We start from the raw sequence: 21,101 nt of genomic DNA, 5'->3' as shown, positions 1-21,101 counted from the left end.
CTCTAAACGTTTTCATTATGAAATACTGAATGAATATAGCCTGGGTAACCTGGACCTCAATTTTAAGCAAAAGCTAGTTTTTCACGAATCTCAGTTTTCATGGCGTCATATCTCCTGAACTGGTGTTGTAGAATGATAGAATTTTGCAGGAGAGTTCGGTATTATATGCAGACACTGTCTGTAATGTGTGTTGCGAGTAGAGTTAGGTGGTAAAGAAGTAATAAATTAAAATTTCATGTATGATGTTGAAATTGCACTGCGCGCCATTTTAATCAGAAGCTAGTTTCTCACGCATCTAAATGTCTGTGAAGTCATTTATAGCGGACTATGTCTTGAACAATGACTTAATTTGGAGGTACATTCAATGGTATATGTGGATAATGTAAGCAACTGTGTTGCGACCAGAGTCGGTAGTAAAGAAGTAATAAATTAAAAGTCACGTCATACACTGAAGTCATACTGCATGAACAGTGAAAATGTAGTAAGCGATGAACTTCTTTCTTTCATCATTTTGTATGTGTTGGGGTTGGGAGGTCAGCGAGAAAAAAATTGGTAAAGTTTTGAAATTATGTGTTCAGTTTGTTGGAAGTCGCTAAGTGCTATCATTCTCAATTCTATATAAACAAAAATCAATTGCCACATCTAGGAAAGATCATCACTTGAGAACGGCTCGGTCGATTTGGCTGATTTGTTTTCTGTTGTGTTCGTTATTATCAGGGCAAGGTTTCTACGAAAGAAAATTTTTGGAAGATCCGTCGGGTAAGTCGGAAATTTGGATGGTATTTTTGTATGAAAATCCCAATGAAAGTAATGTGGCGGTCGGCTTGAGAGCTCTGCTGCTATATTTTTTCGTAATAAAAAGAAGTGACGTTCTGTCTGACAGTTCTGTTGTTGCATGTTTTGGTAACAACAACAAATTCCTCATTGACTACTGATATTTTGCGAAAAAGATTACAATTGAAAGCGATATTTCAGTGTGTTTTCGGTCGTGATCACTTATTTGGTGTGTCGCAAAGATAGAATTGATGACAGTTCGTGGTAATTTGCTGTGTTACAAACATTCCATTGATTTCAGTTCGTGGTTTATTTCTTTGGAAAAAACGCCACGAGTGCGGCGTCGAAATATCGATTGCGGCGTCGAAATATCGATCAGCGCACTCGCAACGCGGCCAACTACATGATCGTCGAATCAGTGGGACTGAAGAAGAGCGTATAAAGCGTTTGGAGGCAAATCGAATAAGAATTTCTGAAGCGCTCTAGATGTGCTCGAGAGTCGGTAGCCATCTGCGCTATTCGTTTTCTCTCCAGAATGAAAGACAAAAAATGTTCATCACCAAGCGTCGCGGTGAACGTATTAAAAACACAAACAAATTATTGTCAAAGCAATGAATTCTGATTTATTTCATTTCAATAATTTCATGGTCTAAGTGAAACTGTTTTTCTTCGGTTTACACATTGTACTGGTGCCTAAATGTACTGCTTTTTTGGGATCCATCCTACAGGGGGGGGGGGGGGGGGGAATTATACTAAAAGTACTGTAGTGAGACATATACTACAGAAAAGGATAGAACTCCAGCTACAAACGGAGAACAATATACCGTAATCTGCTCTGATTCTTTAATTAAAATAACTTTTGTTTTAAATAACGGAGCACAGCCTTGCTATGGATGTGTAGCGTGAGGCGCCTCAAAATGTTACACGTAAAATGTTCACTTGATGTATCGAATAACTAAACATCTCATAAACTTAAGCATGAGAAAATATTATTATTTGTGCGTGTCGCGTGGCGAAATTTTGCTGTCTCTTCGTAAGGAAACGTAAATTATTTATTATTTCTTATCTCAAAATAGTCTTTGAAACGGCAATCGATCGCCGTGAAGCGGCCTATTTGAATCTCTGATCTGGTAGTCCACAAATTGCGGTAAATACTGCAAATGCCATAAAGTTACAAATACATTCAAAGAGAAATTATTTACACACTCTCAGGCGTTTACAACAAATGTTATGGCCAGTAATGACGGCCAACAATGACTTTTATTGGCGCGATCTGCCCTGCGTGGGAAAGGACTGTCTACTTAAATGGAGCAGTAATAACTCTTTCTATAATATATTTTAACAATTAGTAAATTATTGCTGACTTACAATGTTCAATGGCCGACCGTTGCCTGAATTCCAGAACAAGACAAACCTAATTGCGAATTCTTTGTCCGTGCACAATGCCTAACAAATAAAGTCTTTTCATCCTAGTTACGCAGAACAAATACTTTCATTATTATACAAATTCTATGCCGGTTCATTTTCATTCTAATTACACAAAACAAAGAGTTTCTTTTATTATTATACAATTTCTATGCCGATCTTATCGACATAATTCTTAAATTGATTTTAGTTCCTTTTTTCTTTACGCATGCCGCTGTCAATGTCTTTGCGTATAGTGAAAAATATTAAAGCAAATATAAACGTTCACTTTATTTAATGTCATCACCAGATATCGGTACAACATATTCAAGGAAAGATGCGGTTAGATAAATCCCTTCTGACCAACCGGCTACGAGAAAGAGCATGCTAAGCTGTGCTGTGAAAAATGAGCAGTTTTATTTTCCTTTTCGCAGTCATTTTTAATAAAAAAACAAGAAAGATGTGTTTATGGGTAACTTAATGATCCTATATGTTCGAAGATTAAAACCTTCTGAAATACTGTCATTAAAGCTACTATCCACACAGACGCAGCGGCGGGAAAGGTTTACCTCATACCTCGTGTACTGATTAGTACAGCCGATTTACCCATTTATATGGGCGTTATTCACAGTCAAGATTATGTTTGCAATAACAATTATTAAGATCAGAGAGAGATGGGGGAGGAAGAGCTGGAAAGAGAAGGGGTGGACGGAATGGATATAAAGAAGGCAGACTCCTAACTAAGGTACGAGCATATGGGATTGGTTCCCAAGTATGTGAGTGGCTCGAAAACTTCTTAAGTAATAGAACCCAGTAAGTTGTCCTCGATGGTGAGTGTTCATCGGAGGTGAGGGTATCATCTGGAGTGCCTCAGGGAAGTGTGGTAGGTCCGCTGTTGCTTTCTGTCTACATAAATGATCTTTTGGATAGGGTGAATAGCAATGTGCGGCTGTTTGTGGATGATGCTGTGGTGTACGGGGAGGTGTCGTCGTTGAGTGAGTGTAGGAGGATACAAGATGACTTGGACAGGATTTGTGATTGGTGTAAAGAATGGCAGCTAGCTCTAAGTATAGATAAATGCAAATTAATGCAGATGAATGTTGTTGTTGTTGTTGTGGTCTTCAGTCCTGAGACTGGTTTGATGCAGCTCTCCATGCTACTCTATCCTGTGCAAGCTTTTTCATCTCCCAGTACCTACTGCAACCTACATCCTTCTGAATCTGCTTAGTGTATTCATCTCTTGGTCTCCCTCTACGATTTTTACCCTCCACGCTGCCCTCCAATACTAAATTGGTTATCCCTTGATGCCTCAGAACATGTCCTACCAACCGATCCCTTCTTCTGGTCAAGTTGTGCCACAAACTTCTCTTCTCCCCAATCCTATTCAATACTTCCTCATTAGTTATGTGATCTACCCATCTAATCTTCAGCATTCTTCTGTAGCACCACATTTCGAAAGCTTCTATTCTCTTCTTGTCCAAACTATTTATCGTCCATGTTTCACTTCCATACATGGCTACACTCCATACGAATACTTTCAGAAATGACTTCCTGACACTTAAATCAATACTGGATGTTAACAAATTTCTCTTCTTCAGAAACGCTTTCCTTGCCATTGCCAGCCTACATTTTATATCCTCTTTACTTCGACCATCATCAGTTATTTTGCTCCCCAAATAGCAAAACTCCTTTACTACTTTAAGTGCCTCATTTCCTAATCTAATTCCCTCAGCATCACCCGACTTAATTAGACTACATTCCATTATCCTTGTTTTGCTTTTGTTGATGTTCATCTTATATCCTCCTTTCAAGACACTGTCCATTCCATTCAACTGCTCTTGCAAGTACTTTGCTGTCTCTGACAGAATTACAATGTCATCGGCGGACCTCAAAGTTTTTATTTCTTCTCCATGAATTTTAATACCTACTCCGAATTTTTCTTTTGTTTCCTTTACTGCTTGCTCAATATACAGATTGAACAACATCGGGGAGAGGCTACAACCCTGTCTTACTCCCTTCCCAACCACTGCTTCCCTTTCATGTCCCTCGACTCTTATAACTGCCATCTGGTTTCTGTACAAATTGTAAATAGCCTTTCGCTCCCTGTATTTTACCCCGGCCACCTTTAAAATGTGAAAGAGAGTATTCCAGTCAACATTGTCAAAAGCTTTCTCTAAGTCTACAAATGCTAGAAACGTAGGTTTGCCTTTCCTTAATCTTTCTTCTAAGATAAGTCGTAAGGTCAGTATTGCCTCACGTGTTCCAGTGTTTCTACGGAATCCAAACTGATCTTCCCCGAGGTTGGCTTCTACTAGTTTTTCCATTCGTCTGTAAAGAATTCGTGTTAGTATTTTGCAGCTGTGACTTATTAAGCTGATAGTTCGGTAATTTTCACATCTGTCAACACCTGCTTTCTTTGGGATTGGAATTATAATATTCTTCTTGAAGTCTGAGGGTATTTCGCCTGTTTCATACATCTGAAGATGAATAGGAAAATTTGCAGATGAATAGGAAAAAGAATCCTGTAATGTTTAAATACTCCATTAGTAGAGTAGTGCTTGACACAGTCACGTCGATTAAATATTTGGGCGTGACATTGCAAAGCGATATGAAGTGGGACAAGCTTGTAATGGCAGTTGTGGGGAAGGTGGATAGTCGTCTTCGGTTCATTGGTAGAATTTTGGGAAGATGTGGTTCATCTGTAAAGGAGACCGCTTATAAAACACTAATACGACCTATTCTTGAGTACTGCTCGAGCGTTTGGGATCCCTATCAGGTCGGATTGAGGGAGGTCATAGAAGCAATTCAGAGGCGGGCTGCTAGATTTGTTACTGGTAGGTTTGATCATCACGCGAGTGTTACGGAAATGCTTCAGGAACTCGGGTGGGAGTCTCTAGAGGAAAGGAGACGTTCTTTTCGTGAATCGCTACTGAGGAAATTTAGAGAAGCAGCACTTAAGACTGACTGCAGTACAATTTTACTGCCGCCAACTTACATTTCGTGGAAAGACCACAAAGATAAGATAAGAGAGATTAGAGCTCGTACAGAGGCATATAGGCAGTCATTTTTCCGTCGTTCTGTTTGGGAGTGGAACAGGAAGAAAAGATGCTAGTTGTGGTACGAGGTACCCTCCGCCACGCACCGTATGGTGGATTGCGGAGTATGTATGTAGATGTAGAAGGAGGATCCGGAGAGAGAAATGAGGGACAAGGAGATGGATGGAGAGAGTGTGGGATAAGATATGTACAGCGAGCAGGGGGGGGGGGGGGGGGGGAGCTGTTAGACGGGCAACTTGCAACGGAAACCGGGTTCCGGAATAGCGGCTTATCATACTGTATAGATTCTTCGAGCCACGGTCCTGTTTCCTTTGTTTATTCGTAGGGATTCGTTTGACACGAGTCTGAGGCATGCGTTGTTATCAGGAAAATCAGCAGAGTCGATCCTCACCTCCTCCAGGCTACGCTGTCGCTGGAGAGGCAGTGCGCGTTCACCTTGGCGCTAGCTGGCTTGTTTGTCGCTGGGTAGAGCCGGCCTGTTTATACAACCCGAGCCAAGCGTTCGGTGGCGGCCTCACGTGAAGGCTACGTGCCTCTGCCTCTGCCTCTGCTTCAGCAGTAACACGACCGCTCCTAGCGTAGAAAGATGCAGCTCCCCCTCTGGACGCTCCAGAACAACGCGAGAGAGAACAAACTGTGGCGCTTCAGTTTCACCCCCAATGCCATTCGTTATATCGTCTTGATCCGTGAATGTCTTCTACAAAAAACTTCATAAACTCTTCCATTGATGTCTTGTACTGAAAAATATATTGGGACTGTAGTCTGGATATTTTTATCTTTACGAATCACAGAGTAGCGCTTATGGGCGGCTAGCTCTGTAGCTTATGACAGATTTTTTTCTGTGCTGTTATTGATTGATGAATGTAAATATTGAATACTGGTGAAGAAAATTTTTATAGCCAAGATCGCATTAAAAACTGTTATTTTATCTACCGGTTTTGACAGGCCGGGTTGTGATTTTCAGATCTGTAACATTATGTACTTTACTGGCCTTTAAAATTGCTACACCACGAATATGTTATGTTACAGACGCGAAATTTAACCGACAGGAAGAAGATACTGTGATATGCAAATGATCAGCTTCTCAGAGCATTCACACAATGCTGGTGCCGCTGGCGACGCCTACAACGTGCTGACATGAGGAAAGTTTCCAACCGATTTCTCATACACAAACAGCAGTTGACCGGCGTTGCCTGGTGAAACGTTGTTGTGATGCCTCGTGTAGGGAGGAAAAATGTGTACCATCACATTTGCGACTTTGATAAAGGTCTGATCGTAGCCTATGGCGATTGCGGTTTATCGTATCGCGACATTACTGCCTGCGTTGGTCGAGATCCAATGACTGTTAGCAGAATATGGAATCGGTGGATCCCAAAAGCCTCGTATCACTAGCAGTCGAGATGACAGGCATCTTATCCGCATGGCTGCAACGGATCGTGCAGCCACGTCTCGATCGTTGAGTCAACAGATGGGGACGTTTGCAAGACAACAACCATCTGCACGAACAGTTCGACGATGTTTGCAGCGGCATGAACTATCAGCTCGGAGGCCATGGCTGCGGTTACCCTTGACGCTGCACCACAGACAGGAGCGCCTGCGATGGTGTACTCAACGACGAACCTGGGTGCACGAATGGCAAAACGCCATTTTTTGGATGAATCCAGTTTCTGATTACAGCATCATGATGGCCGCATCCGTGTTCAGCGACATCGCGGTGAACGCACATTGGAAGCGTGTATTCGTCATCGCCATACTGGCGTATCACCCGGTGTGATGGTATGGGATGCCATTGGTTACGCGTCTCGGTCAACTCTTGTTCGCACTGACGGCACTTTGAACAGTGGACGTTACATTTCGGATGTGTCATGACCAGTGGCTCTACCCTTCATTCGATCCCTGCGAAACCCAACATTTCAGCAGGATAATGCACGACCGCATGTTGCAGGTCCTGTACAGGCCTTTCTGGATACAGAAAATGTTCGACTGCTGCCCTGGCTAGCACATTCTCCAGATCTCTCACCAAATGAAAACGTCTGGTCAATGGTGGCCCAACAACTGGTTCGTCACAATGCGCCAGTCACTACTCTTGATGAACTGTGGTATCGCGTTGAAGCTGCATGGGCAGCTGTACCTGTACAGGCCATCCAAGCTCTGTTTGACTCAATGCCCAGGAGTATCAAGGCCGTTATTACGGGCCGGCCGGAGTGGCCTTGCGGTTCTAGGCGCTACAGTCTGGAACCGAGCGACAGCTACGGTCGCAGGTTCGAATCCTGCCTCGGGCATGGATGTGTGTGATGTCTTTAAGTTAGTTGGGTTTAATTAGTTCTAAGTTCTAGGCGACTCATGACCTCAGAAGTTAAGTCGCATAGTGCTCAGAGCCATTTGAACTATTTCGTTATTAGGGCCAGAAGTGTTTGTTCTGGGTACTGATTTCTCAGGATCTGTGCACCCAAATTGCGTGAAAATGTAATCACATGTCAGTTCTAGTATAATATATTCGTCCAATGAATATCCGTGTATCATCTGCATTTCTTCTTGGTGTAGCAATTTTAATGGCCAGTAGTGTATTTACATTTGATTCATCTGCTATAATTATTTTTGTTAGACATTACAAATGAGGAAACGGCAGTTATACATTTAGATACGTTTAAAAACTTTTTTGGTTGCACATGATATTCCATGATACGTTCATTACTCACGCCATGTTAACAGTTAAGTGTCAAAAATAAAATTACAAATAGGTTTGTCACAAGTAAAAATGTACACAGCTAAAATGCACCTTCAGCAGCTTCGGATGCGTACGTATGCAGTATTCCTTTGATGCTCACCAGTTGTTAAAATCCACATTTATGCAAGTGTTTAAATTTACATGATGAATGAAGTACATCTTGGAACCCTCTTACTCGAAATAGTGTAGCTGAACGGTATTTGGTGTAAAGATGAGCCATGAAAACCGGTCAATAAAAAACAGTTTTGGACGAGATCTTGGCTGTAAAAAATTTCTTTAAGGTACATACAGATCGTTTCCTCTCTTTTCTCATTACGAGAAACTTCAGCCATATTGGTTGTTTGTATGACTCTCTTCAAGCTGTAGTAAAATTTGTTTCCAGTTCCTAATTCCTACCTGAGAGTATTTAGAAGACTATCAGAAAAATCTAAAAGCTATTAAATTTAAGTTGGAGCACACACTTTATGACCGTAGTTACTTCCGAATAAATATGTTTCGGAAAATGAATTTGCCTTGAGGAACCACAGTTTGCGCCTTTTTTCATCCAAATTGGTTTCCATGAAGTTTCACCATCATAATTTTTTTTAAATTTTTAATAGCACATACTGTTTATTTATTTATTTTTATTTTATTTTCTGGCTTTCGTAACAGTCCAAACAGCCATCTTAACACTAGAAATGATATATTACAGTTTGTTGTGACATTAAGTCGTACACAGGTGCAAAGGTTTGATTCCGACATAGAACAAGTCCTACAGCCACAGTATAATGAAACGAGAAAACAAGGCGAAAATGTAACACACGATACACAGTGGTAGTGTGCTATTAAAGTCCTACACGTAAACATCAGGAAATAATAAACTGCAGTTGGTACACATTTGGGATATTCCCTATACAATCCGTACTCACGACTATTTATCTAAATTAATAAGAAAATGTTTTTTTTTTATGTCTTGCAAGAATTGTTTCAAAGGCTGTGTACCTGTGGAGGTCTATAAGTACTATCTACACAAAACATGACAATATTATACAAGAAACAGATCTGGTTTTACAGCCGCCTATATAGGAACACGCTTTATAATTATCAAGAGCGTTAGATTGGTACCGCAGGCAGTTATATTTTGATGTTGGAACTGTTGACCAACTCGTACAGTAGTTTATACGTTGCTATACCATTGGATGCCAACAGCGTTTGGAGGCTACTACGAAAGTGATACCAATAGCCTGAAGATTACTTGCAAGGACATTTATGTGATACGTGTTCTGAGGACACTGTAGGATTGTATGGTTTGGATCTTCTTCCTCTCCACAAACACATAGAGCGCGGCGCTGAGGTTGAGCCGATATAGGTGTTCCTTGAACTTTTCAGTGACTTAATTTCAAAATGGTTCAAATGGTTCTGAGCACTATGGGACTTAACATCTGAGGTCAACAGTCCCCTAGAATTTAGAACTACTTAAACCTAACTAACCTAAGGACATCACACACATCCATGCCCGAGGCAGGATTCGAATCTGCGACTGTATCGGTCGCGCGGTTTCAGACTGTAGCACCTAGAACCGCTCGGCCAAACCGGCCGGCTGACTTAATTTCAGCCGTGTTATAACTATCGGGAAGCTCCTTCATGTGTGTGTCTCATTATACCGCGATACTCTTGGAATCAAATGGTTCAAATGGCTCTAAGCATTATGGGACTTAACTTCTAAGGTCAGCAGTCCCCTAGAACTTAGAACTAATCAAACCTAATTAACCTAAGGACATCACACACATCCATGCCCGAGGCAGGATTCGAACCTGCGACCGTAGCGGCCGCTCGGTTCCAGACTGTAGCACCTAGAACCACTCGGTCACCCTGGCCGGCTCTTGGAATCGTGGTTTGAATTAGTGCGTAGTGATTGCCTTTGATCTTAGATATCCTCGACCATTTCTCTTGTCAGTCTGATGACAACCTTTTTCTGAGTATGGCTATCTTATCTGTGAGACGGAATTTATCATACTTTAGAGTTCCATGCCGAGATGCTAGCTTTCCTAGAAAATCTTATTGTTTATTTCCATCTATCCCAGAGTGATCTTTTACCCATACCATCACGATGTTCCGATAGTTCCGCTGCATCCGAAACGCCACGTCGACAATTGCGGCAACTATCGGGTTGGTACTACTAGTGTAATGGCGTCTTATCAGTTGTAGTGCTCACACATTATCAGTGACCATGACCAATGTGTCTACTGTGGTCGTCTGTGCGAATATCAGACCTTCCAAAATGACAATCAACTCGGCTGTCGTTCTAGTGGAGTGTGGATCTGCTTGTGGTAAGCCTTGTCGTTTGCTTCGGCACTTCCAACGCCCTCTCTAGAATTGGACCCATTCGTGTACACCACGCATGCTTCGTGATAGTGAGACAGGAATTTCTTTGCAGTTGAGATAGACGTTTCTTTGTTCTGAAACGTTAAACCAGCCCTGGCATCAATCTGGAGAGTCGACATTTCGTGTGACCTGTTGTAATTCGGTGTAAGAGGTTTTTTCCACACCTTGTGCCTTAATGCCTGCATCTACACACAGGGTGCGGCGCTTAAATCCCGACCAATTTTAATTTGAATTTCCCGCCATATCGTAGTTCCTCTGGAGGCCGCGGTTGGAATTCTTGAAAGCCATAGGCATTTAGAAAACACTCAGAAGCTCAAAATGACCAAGATGTTACGGAGTACAAGATGTTGCGGAGGACAATCGAAGAGCCTCGATTATGGAAAGTCTTCGTGCTGGGCGTTCGCCCACTGATATAGTTCGAGTTTGCGGGTACCCGAGATCAACTATTTACGTTGTTATGGACAAGTATAATGCTTCAGAGAAGTCTGGGGAAGGTTCCGCTAACCCGGTGAGGAAACGTTATTCGAGGAAACGAATGTCACAAACAACAGCAGTCATCGAAAAGGCCCAGGCGCTGATTTCGGAGGACCCGAGGCAGTCGCAACGGTAACTAGCGTCAGTATTGAATGTCAGCGAGCGAACAATGCGTCGGATGGCAGAGAAGGACCTCATACGAGCCATTTAGTCCAAAACTGTCTCTCGGATAACGTTGACATGTTCTCGTCAAAGGAATACTTTCCCACGGAATAGCCCGAATTGGCACGTCCTCGATTACTACGTTTGGAGCGTAGTCGAATGATTTACCAATAGGACGAGGCACCCTAATGTCGCATCTCTACGCACCGCTATCGAAGCAGCATTCGCGGATATGGACAGCGCTGTTTTAAAGAGTGCGTGAGACCGCTTCAGGACAAGTTTGGGGGCGGTCACTGCGCCTGTAGAGGGTTATGTCTAGTAATATTACTTTTGAAAGATACCACTACTTATATGTTAAAGGATTTTCGCCGAGCTGGTGGAAGTTGTTTATTTATCCAGTACTATCCGCTCACAGAGTAGGAAGTTAATTTCCGGATTTTTTCGTCAAGGGATTCATATGCGTCGAGAAAGAGCCGCAGAAGAATTTCTTGGAGAGAAATATTCGTCGCAATTTCAACATTGGATCATTCGCTTCAACCAGTAATGCGTTGATTGGGGTTGACACGAACGCCCCAGTAACTATACACAGGCTTTGCATTGCTTAGTGTCGAGTCTTTCGATATTATTATTCATGTAGCTGTCTGCCATCTGCAATAAAGCTGATATTATGGTGCAGTTTGCCATTTGTAATTTTTGTGGCTACAGCGTTGTCATGACTCTATCAAAACAGTCCTCACAAACACACACAGTATCGCTATTCACTAAACATAAAAGTTTTACGTTTGTGTTTGTTGTGAGTACAGTTTTCGTGGTCATGACCATATGGAAACAAACAAAAAAAATGGCGGGAGACAAAACTAACTTAAATAGATGTATTGATGTATTGCAGACGAAAGATAGTTATATGAACAACAGTATGAGCTATTACGAAAATAATTGGCATCTGATAATGATGCTGAAACATGAAAAAAGAACGTTTTGCTTAGACGGGCAGAATATTTTTCTAGAACATATTTTAACGTAAGAGTTATTACGTAATGCCAGTCTTTGGAAGTAGTGTTTTCCATCCACTTGTAGGTTCGAATATTTCCGCAATTTTCTTCAGTGAAATAAACAAATTATGTGAATTCATTAAACGTTCTCCGCGTTACTTCAGTTTGCTATCTTATTCCAAACACATGCGAAATAGTATTCGTTTGTAGCTGACACTCTGTTAGCAGATGTTTGGCGTATGAAATGCAGCTTTCCAATAGTATGCGAACGAATGGAAGCCTTCCGTTGAATTTAGAAGTGGCCAGGTCTGTAAGTGGGTTGTCCACGCAAGAACGCCTACAACGAAAGGAAACTTCGCAGGTTGCGAGGTTATGTGATGTCATTTCAGTGATTGCAAAAGAGAGTAAAGTTTATAAAAAAACTTGGCAGTGGAGCACATTAATCAGTATGACGCTACGCCCACTCTGGCCTAGATGCATGCACTTATACGGTGGGAAACGGTGTCAAGAAGTAGTAGTATCTTCTTCTGAGCAATGCTGGCCCACACCTGTCAAACTGGTCTTTGATGTCCTAGTCACTGGCATTGGGACGGAGTTATGTTCTATAGGGGTCAGATACGGGTATTTTGATGGCAACGTGAGTACCTCAGTACCATGCAGACTGCCCGTAAAGACATGTGCCATCTCTGGACGAGCTTTGTCCTATTGAAAAATGGCATCACGACGCTGTCGCGTGAGATACGACACGCGAGGACGCAGGATGTCCGTGACGCACCGTTGTGCCATCAGATTTGCTAAAATAGTCTGCAACGAATTTAATTAAAAGAGTTAAAACTAAGAATGCCGAAAATTTAATGTCACTTTAAACTGCAATCAGTCTCTCCCATTTTCACCCACATTACCTACCCAATCGTACCCAATCAGTAAGAAAGTAAAATTTGTAACCTCGTAAGTCTTAAAATGTATTACGAAAATTCTAACTGAACTCTAGCATCCAAAGTTAAACAGTAATATGGGATGTGTGGCTGGCTGTCCACTTACAGAATACTAGGATGACCCAGCGACGCTGGTAATAACAAAAAAGGCTCAAATGTGTGTGAAATCTTATGGGACTTAACAGCTAAGGTCATCAGTCCCTAAGCTGACACACTACTTAACCTAAATTATCCTAATGACAGACACACACACACACCTTTGCCCGAGGGAGAACTCGAACCTCCGCTGGGACCAGCCGCACAGTCCATGACTGCAGCGCCCTAGACCGCTCGGCTAATCCCGCGCTGCGGTAATAACAACAATAATAGTAATAATAATGATAAAAGAAAAAAACAAAGACGCACCACGAAGGCATTATCCGAAAGGGAGGAAATCGGCAGATCTGATGTACCTGTACGGACAAACAAATGATTGCAATTTCAGAAAAACTGGATGATTTAGAGAAAGATCTTCATAAATTCAGCAAAGCAGTAAGGCGTTTGGTCACCTCTGGCACTTAAGCAAGCATTTTTTCGGTTTGAAATTGATTGATAGGGCTGCTGGATGTCATTCTGCGGGATATCGATGCAAATTCCGTCCAACTGGCGTGTTAGATCGTCAAACTCCCGAGCTGGTTGAAAGGCCCCGCCCATAATGCTCCAAAAGTTCTCATTTGGGGAGAGATCCGGCGACCTTGCTGGCCAAGGTAGAGTTTGGCAAGCGCGAAGACAAGCAGTCGAAATTGTCGCTGTGTGCGGGCGGGCATTATCCTTTTGAAATGTGAGCCCAGGATGGCTTGCCATGAAGGGCAACAAAACCTTTGAATGTCGCGACGTACAGCTGTGCTGTAAGGATGTTTCGAATGAGAGCTAAAGGGATCCTGCTATGATAAGATGTGCCATCCCAGACCATCACTCTTGGCTGTCGCTCCGTATGGCGGGCGACAGTCAGATTGGTATTCTATCGCTGTCCGTGCGTCTCCAGTCACATCTTCAGCCTGGAATATCTTTGACTAGAGTAGAATCGTCTACACTGATGAGGCCCACTTCGAAATGAGCCCCGATGACCAGCGTTTTTTTGTATTAGAGTGTACATTAAAACCTTCTCCCTAAGAGGTAGAGAGCAAGTGAGACAGTCGTACCACATTCCTCTCATTGTTAGCTGAAACAGATGGCCGATCAGTTGGTAGAATAACCTCTGCTCGCTTGTCTGAATGTAAAATACAATTCATTTATTCAAAACGCGGCGCATTGTAATCTATACGTCATGGCATTACACATTGTAGCGTCCTCCAGCCAGAGGAGGTAGCCATCTGCCATCGAACTGTGCCCTATCCAAAGGCTAATAAAAAGTGCTCCATATCGTCTCAGTGGCCGGAAGGAGGTAAGTCGTGGCCGAGTAGTCAGTTTTGCCCACTGGAACTTACTGTACATCATTTCCAGCCACTCTTCTTCCCACTGCCACACGAACTTGTACCTGAATAGGGAGGATAGTGCATGTAAGGAGATAGCACGTTGAACTACCTGAGTTTGAATGCGCGATTCCTGGCTGTCACCTCTGTCAATTCGTTTCCCTGACTTATGCATTGGCACCCTGGTAACGAGCAGAATGACAACTCCTTCCCCAGCCTTTGCAGGCGAAGGACGGAGTCTTGGATACTTTTCATATATTTGTCTTGTGAGCACATTCGTGTAATAGATTGGAGGGCACAGCCGTACTCACATGGGACGTGTTTCTCATCACAAAGCACGCCAGACGTGGTGCCTATTGCGCTTGCTACGCGCTCTGAAACGACCTGCTGTATGTCCCAGAACGTGCCTTTCATAGTGATTTGCGGCCGCAGCTCTCTCCAACGGCAGCTGTCGACTACCTCTGGCGCATTAATCACACACTTTGTTGACAAAAGTGCATGCGTGTAAAATAGTTGCGCCAAGAAGGGTGAAGAAAATCACGAAGAAGATTCTGGACTCGTCGATGGCTTCAACAGCGAATTGCTGCTAAAGGAACATTATATATACTGCACAACGATCTAAGATACATATTAACAGAAGTTATTCGTTAACTCAGTTGAAACTCCAACAGATTTTCCTTTTTAAATTGAGTATAGTTAATTAATAGTGTTCAACGTCAATTTGTGCACGCATAATATCCATATTCTCTACGTTGTAGTGACTAACATTACTCTGAAGTAAGTACTTTGAACGTAGGTTCAAATATCGAGATTCGTTCCGTATTTTCATTCGAATGGAAGAACAGATTTTTTCGAAAAAACATCGCTGAAAAAGATATTTACTGATAAGATATAAACATGAGGCAGTCCATAAAACCTAGAGGTGCGTATACATGACATGAAAACTAATAAAAACCACAAACTGCAGGGACGGATTTCTGACTGGATATGGAGGAGAAGAATGTCCTGTGAACATGTGCCCGGAAATGTGGGTGTGCTTGCAACGACAACAAATCGTCCCGGAACGCAGTACAGAGCTGCATCGTATCCACGTCACAACAGATGTTCATAGTGGTCTCCATGAGATTTCAGGTGAAAGGGATAGTAGCGATTGTCATCCAAAATCACGTAATCATACTTTGGAGTAGACCATGTTGGCGGGCCACTTGCCTGGAGCTTGTACTGGGGTTCACCTCAATATCCTGTAGAACCCGGTCCTCAAAATATGGTATACGCACAGTTCGATGCCTGCGTGCACTTTCGTCTATCTGGAAGGACCGATTATCACACAAGCACCCAAAAAGGACTTTGAATGTTGTTTGGTGTTGTTGGCGTCTCTGAGGATACGTATTTTGGTATATCCGTGCTGCCTCTCGACTATTACCATCTGCTTGGCCGCATACAAACTCCATCTCAGCTTATTGTCGACATGAATACCGGACCATCCTGCTGCTTAAAGTATGCTGCGTCAGCCACACAGCCTGCAACACACAGGGAACACACGGCACGTGGCCAGAGGAACTGTCATTCGTCAGCGCCATCTACCGTGGCAACGATTCATTTCCGAACACATGTTCTTAGGGGCTTTTTTTCCTCCGTTTCACGCAGCAATTCGTCCCTGCAGTTTATCAGTTTTACCTGCAACACTAAGTTTCATGATACCGAGAACTTACATCGTGTAAGTTGTGTTTACTTTCTGACAGTGACTAGCAGTCTCGTTAAGATTTTTGGTCACTGGGGAAACATTGCAGTCGTTGGACTATGCAACAAGAATTTGCAGTAAAATACGCTATTTATAATTAATACCACAACTACTGCAGATATTACTTAGATTAATATGGAAGTCCCAAACCTTTTAGATAGAGGAACGTTAAAAAACGCTTGGAAATAGCTAGACACGAACCTCCTACCTTTCTCCTTATACTTACGACACCATCGATTACTCTACGGCTTTAATCTGACAGCAGCGCCTAGGTTGTGTGGTATACAATGTCTAAAGGTTTTAACTACAGATATCATTATTTTATATTTAATTATGACAAATTGCACCAAAAACGACGAGTTTTGATAAATCATCATTCTGGGATAGCAGTGGTGGTGGTGGTTAGTGTTTAACGTCCCGTCGACAACGAGGTCATTAGAGACGGAGCGCAAGCTCGGGGTAGGGAAGGATTGGGAAGGAAATCGGCCGTGCCCTTTCAAAGGAACCATCCCGGCATTTGCCTGAAACGATTTAGGGAAATCACGGAAAACCTAAATCAGGATGGCCGGGGACGGGATTGAACCGTCGTCCTCCCGAACGCGAGTCCAGTGTGCTAACCACTGCGCCACCTCGCTCGGTTGGGATAGCAGTGAAGCGGTTTACTTTCAGAGCACGAAACATATCTTTTGTTGTAAGATATCATACCTAAAACGAGTTCGACAGGTCCTCAATGTGCTGGTGCTTTGAAACACCTTATTCTCATTCCACATACGCTATAACATTAAAACCACCAAATATTGAGTTCTGCTGTGTTTGACATAATACAATATGGCGTCTCCGGAGAGCTGCCGCTGATGTAAAAGCGATGCTGCATCTTATTGACCACGTTCCTCTCCACGAAGCAACAATCTACCATAACAGATTCTTCCTCTCACTCTTCGCAATGTAGTGGAGTGTGGAATTCCACATGGTGACGTCACTAGCTCCTCGTCCAGGGACGCCTTCAGGGTATCGGGGCCGTAGAAGAATTTCTCTGCACGGGTACGCACGTCAGCTGCAGTGCCCTCAAGACTGCGCGCAACTCTGTATAAGCGCGGATCCAAAAGGCGGAGTAGAGTCATGCCCATCCAAAAAACATTGTACGAGGGTGTGCTGAAAAGTAATGCCTCCGAATTTTTTATGCGAAAATTTTAAGGCTTTTAACATAACGCATATCTTAATAACATTCTAAATGTTTATTCTTCATGCCTACAATATCCACCCTTCTGGCGCTAGACGGCTCCGAATTGTAGCGTGTAACGTAGCTGCGTTTAACGTAACTATGACGGTGCTTGAGAAACAGAGTGCTGCAATCGAATTTCGAATATGAAGAATTCGTCCACACATGGAGCACCCTCTCCTTCAGTATAACAATGGCAGACCACACACGAGCGCTGCGACATCTGCAACAATCCGACACCTTGGGTTGACTGTCATCGGTCATCCTTCAGACAGTCCCGATTTGGCCCCATCCGATTTTTGGCTGTTTCAAAAACTTAAGGAACACCTTCTAGGACTTCACTATGAGTCATGAAGCGACGCAGGCAGAGGTGAGGTTGTGAATCCATCAAGAAAGTCAAACATTCTACAGTGACAGTATTAACAAAGTGGTCTCTCGTTGGGAAAAATGTGTTTGTCGCTAGAGTTTACTATGTTGAGAAATAAAATTATACACATGAAGAATAAAGATATTCATCATATTCATCACGCTTTCGAGTAGAAGTGTTTATATTTTTACTTGCATTAGTTTCAAAATTTCACAACTAATTTTCTCATTTCCGATCGCCAGACCAAGTTGTTAGGTCGTTTCGGATTTTTTCTCCAGGCCAATTGTGCAATCATGAATTTTCTCCCTACATTTTTTTTTTGTCTGATACATCGTGTTGTATTATGTCTGCTCCCTTCAGTCATTCTTTTACTGCACCGATTCAAATTATTGTTTCAGTTTTAGCTTCACTACGGGTTTCGCACAACCTATCTAACTGGTTTGGTTTGTACTATGCCCATAGAATTTTAGCATGCGTTTTTACGCACCTGAGAACATGTTAACATACTTTTCAATTTCTTCATCTTCTCTTAGTCATGTTGCTTCTTCAGTATAATTTGGACATAAAATATTTCTGATTACTTTACGTTCTCTCTTATTGATTATTTAAATCTCTCTTTCGCTTTAAAACGGAGTCTTTGCGCCTTATAAAGTCAGTCTGGCTTCATGAGTCTATTTTAGTGTCCCCGTTTTGTGTATTTTGTTATAGACATCTTTAGCAAGCCTGAAAGCTGCTTCCATTTTGTGACAAAGAATTTCGTAATCACTCATTTCCAGACCAGTTTCCTAAATGGTTTCGCCTGGTATTTGAACGGAAGAATTCTAGATTTTCTCGTATTTAGTTTCTAGAATTTTCGGTGCCGGGATGCTAGATATGTATTTTCTTTTTTAAAATGATATTTCGATTCTTCCTGTCTGTGTTGTTGCTTTGTTTTAAGGAATTTATATTGGTTTTCACGCTGTTTGAATGTCCTCACATAGAGTCCCTATCTCCAAAAGCTAAGCAGTCTATCCTAGAATTCTTTCTACCAAAATTATTTTTTTCTTCAATTTTAGGCGCCAGTTTTCATTTTTGTCACTTTTAGATTACTTTTCTAAGATAGAGCTGAAAAGTAATGGAGAGAGTCCCTGATACTGCCTCGCTCCTGCGCCTCTGTTTTAATTTAAAATTTCGTTATTTCTCCCCCTAATTATGCCTTTGACTTTGTACAGTGTAGTATCCCCAACAATAATTTTAGTAACTTGTTCTTTCAAAACATGGAAGAGGAACGTATGTTTGACTGAGTCATGACTTTTTTTTAGATCTACGAAGGTACCAAGTTCTTTCTTGTTATAAATTTTTTGGTACCTGAGAATTAGTTTCAGAACTAAAATTTGTTGTGTGTAAGGTCTATTTAGTCTAAAACCTGTTTGATATTCGCCAAATTCGTGTTTCAACGACGACGTCAGGTCTATTTAAACGTTGACAGGTGGTATTGTCGAAGACGTTTTTTCTCAACATTCCGGAAACAGGTTCCTATACGTCTAGGAAGTATCACGAGCGAACCCTTGTTGAATAGTTTATATTGAACCTGATCCATTCCACATATGAATAGCCAACGTATGTTGTAGTAACGATACTTATCTGCAGCTCAAATACTGCTTACTAAAGCACTGTTCACAGTAAGACGGGAAACTGACTGTGGCAATAGACTATTTCTGATATTGAAATTTAGTAGAATAAATTGATATAATTGAAAATGTCATCTCTGCATCAGTACTTTATTTACTCTAGCTCTTGCATAGAGACGATAGCAGGACAAGTACAATACGAGTGCCTAATGAAATGACACTGTCAAAATTAAAATTTCTAATAACATTGGATTTCTCAGAAGGCACTTAATTTAACGGATGAAGTATTGCTTTTGGTGCTTCTTGAGTAAGTTCCTTACTCTAATTTGAACGTGTGTAATTACGAATAGAGCTGCATTTCACTTGGCATATTAACTGCTGAAATAAGTGGGCCGAAACTTTCGGGAATTTCAGATTAACTCAGGCGAACCATGTAGCCGCAACAAACAGATTATATCTTTTAAACGATGTGAAATAGTTCGTATCCGTGCTCACTGCGCTAGAAGTATTACGAAGTAATTACTGAAATGAAATTTGTGCAATTTGAGGTCATCAACCAATCAAATTTTTCCCATACTAAATTCTAAAACTGTTTTACAACGGTTCCTTAATGATTGTACCCTTAGCACACCGATTTCCCGCAAAAGAAAAGCCAAGAACAAGAATAACCTGAAAATAAATTGCATTCACATTTACATTCCAAACAGCACTTCCACGCTACAGACACACTCGACAAGAATATGTAGTACCGAATAAAATTAATCAGTTAGCTCTCGGAAGTGCAAGGAGCCGTAATTCTTGCTGCTTTTAAAATAAGGTAGCCTTTCCCAAGGGATAATTATGCTGCTATCGCGCAATACAGAGGATTATCTGATCTTTAAAAGCAAACAATTTAATCTACTACTGGAAGATAAAGTGGCTTAACATTACTGTATGCATAATTAATAATGTGCAGTGGTGGAATTTCGTCTGAAAATGAGCTATATGAATGGGATTCTGACCAAGGAGAAATAGAAAATACCACACGGGGAGTAATACACTCTGAGACAAAACAGAAAAGAAAAGAAAAACGACGCACCGGGAAGGAAGTATCTCAACAGGACGAAAATCGGTAGATGTGATGTACATGTACGGCTAAACAAATGACTGCAATTACAGAAAAATTTGATGATTTATTCAAGAGAAAGATCTTCACAAATTTTGCTAGTCAATAATGCGTAGGTCCACCTCTGGCCCTTATGCAGGCAGTTATTCGGAGCGTTAGATAGTTAAAATTCCGAGCTGGTCGGAGGCCTTGTCCATGATGCTCCACAAATTCTCAATAGGGGAGAGATCCAGGTAGGGTTTGGCAACCACGAAGACAACCAGTAGAAACTCTCGCCGTGCCGAAATGTAAACCCAGAATGGCTTGCCATGGAGGGCAACAAACATGGCTGTAAACGTACCGCTGTGCCGTGTGGGTGCAGCGGATGACAAGCAAATGGGTGTTACTATTAAAAGAAATGGTATCATAGACGATCACCCCTGATTGGCCGCTATCGACAGGGGATCTCAAGTTGATTCCGTATTTCTAGATTTCCGGAAAGCTTTTGACACCGTTCCTCACAAGCGACTTCTAATCAAGCTGCGGGCCTACAGGGTATCGTCTCAGTTGTGTGACTGGATTCGTGGTTTCCTGTCAGGAAGGTCGCAGTTCGTAGTAATAGACGGCAAATCATCGAGTAAAACTGAAGTGATATCAGGTGTTCCCCAGGGAAGCGTCCTGGGACCTCTGCTGTTCCTGATATATATAAATGACCTGGGTGACAATCTGAGCAGTTCTCT

At 42.0% G+C, this 21,101-nt stretch overlaps 1 protein-coding gene across 1 annotated transcript in view; it reads left to right on the top strand.

Annotated features, from left to right (window-relative positions):
- LOC124799038 (integrin alpha-PS3-like) overlaps positions 1–21,101 on the top strand; it is a 194,492-nt gene that overhangs the window by 103,380 nt on the left and 70,011 nt on the right. The gene's annotated exons all lie outside the window — the stretch shown is intronic.

The sequence above is a fragment of the Schistocerca piceifrons genome, chromosome 5, assembly GCF_021461385.2.
Source record: "Schistocerca piceifrons isolate TAMUIC-IGC-003096 chromosome 5, iqSchPice1.1, whole genome shotgun sequence".
Classification (NCBI taxonomy): Eukaryota; Metazoa; Arthropoda; class Insecta; order Orthoptera; family Acrididae; genus Schistocerca; species Schistocerca piceifrons.
The sequence above is the reverse complement of the archived record's forward strand: the minus strand, read 5'-3'. Positions and strand labels throughout refer to the sequence as shown.